The following is a 1,723-nucleotide window of genomic DNA, read 5'->3' on the forward strand; positions in this document are numbered from 1 at the left end:
TATAAAATATCTGGCAATTTTTCTAGTGATATTCTCAACGCAGAAAACACTCACGTAAAGATATGGATATTACTTTAAAAATCAGGAGTGATAAAACCAATTCCTTTTACACTAATAAAGAAATTACTGTGACAATTTTATTTAAAATTTAAAATTAATATTGATTCATATATTTTTATTTATATTGAATTGTAAGTGGTAATTTGCATAATTTCATACTTTGACATATAAAAGAATACGAGCAAAGGCTGTCTTCACGATAGAAGTACAGATTTACGTTTTGCTAGTTGCTTTTATTTTTTAAAATGATTTTAACTATTATTCTAGATATAGTGGTTGCAATGTTAAAATTTGTTTTAATTACAGCACTCAATACAGCCTCTGAAATTACCGTCGTGAGTGTTTTAACATCTTCAGTATTTACTATGGGCAAGAACATGCTAACTCATTTCCTTGAATTTCTATAGGAGAATCATACTAAAATTCCAAATAATTAATTATATTAGATGTTGATAACCTAGACTATATCGGTCACGAGTCTAGAATTTGATATTTTCCCTAAGTGTATAGAAATTCAACAAAGAAACTGAATTAGCCCGTTTAAGCTCTTCAATCATGGCAGCTAAGTTGTACTTTATACATACGTTTTCTTTTCTTTTTTTTCAGGTAACGTGTCTATCATGTCTTAGCTTTTTTGTCATGACAATGGTGATTCTGAACGAATATATTTACGAGATAATAGGAAGTTTCGATGTTTTTCCCGTAGCGATATATTTCATGTTTATGATCGTCCTGTTAAACTTTACACAAATAACCAGATGGGTAATGAAGTAAGTATTATTTATTGTAAATAATTTAAAAAAATTTTTTTATAAAAGGAAACAAAATTATTTCATTCCTTTATTAAATGTTTTCAGAAAGTTCATTCTTCCTTACGTGGGTTATCAGAGAGATTTACTAATAATTATCACGCTGTTGATTGAAAATTTAGTGTTTTTCAAATTGTTACGCTGGATTTTGTAGTTTGCAGACTTTCGAAAGAGCATAATGATAAGTTGAAAAATATGGAAAAAGATTTAATCTAGTGATCTATGGGAATATACAGTCTGACGTTTTATTTTTAGAGATTTGTTTAGTTTTTTTAAATAAGATTTTAATCAAAAATTTGAGAATTGTTTACAATCCTGGACTTGTATTTGTATTAAATCAGAAAAATAAAATTGCGTAAATGTAAATGTTGGTTTATTTTTGTGTTTCTTGAAAAACTTCTCGTGTAACTAATCGTTGTGATCGTGGACGATACTCTAAAATGGCGTACTTTTAACTTAAAATCCTGCTTTTATGATGTAAATTCATTCATGAAATAGTAAATTTGTTCACGTCACTAAAATATGACGTCAATTTTAGAATTTTGCATAGTAAAACTGGAGAAGATGTCAAAGATACGTCATAAAGCGCATATTGTCTGAGCGAAAAAACTATGGTCTCTAGCGTAAATTAAACCAATTTGTTTGCTTTTTTTCCAAAATGTTCTCGAACCGTTTATACTCTAATTGTTCAATATTATTTACATTATGGCTCTAATACTCCCGTTTAATATTAGATTTATACGAGATTATCAACATTAGTCTCAGATCCACAGTACAACTAATAAACCAAATATCTCTTAATAAGGCTTTAATTACGTATACAGTTTTTCAGCCACTTTCGGCCTGCATACCTC

At 28.4% G+C, this 1,723-nt stretch overlaps 1 long non-coding RNA gene across 1 annotated transcript; it reads left to right on the forward strand.

Annotated features, from left to right (window-relative positions):
- The first annotated feature begins 272 nt into the window (after positions 1–272).
- On the forward strand, positions 273–1,235 carry LOC136987775 (uncharacterized). Its single transcript, XR_010882672.1, has 3 exons — positions 273–395; positions 667–830; positions 918–1,235. It is a non-coding gene; the product is annotated as an uncharacterized lncRNA (long non-coding RNA).
- Positions 1,236–1,723: the final 488 nt, after the last annotated feature.

Source organism: Centruroides vittatus, unplaced genomic scaffold (genome assembly GCF_030686945.1).
Source record: "Centruroides vittatus isolate TY-2023 unplaced genomic scaffold, ASM3068694v2 scaffold_2707, whole genome shotgun sequence".
Lineage (NCBI taxonomy): Eukaryota > Metazoa > Arthropoda > Arachnida > Scorpiones > Buthidae > Centruroides > Centruroides vittatus.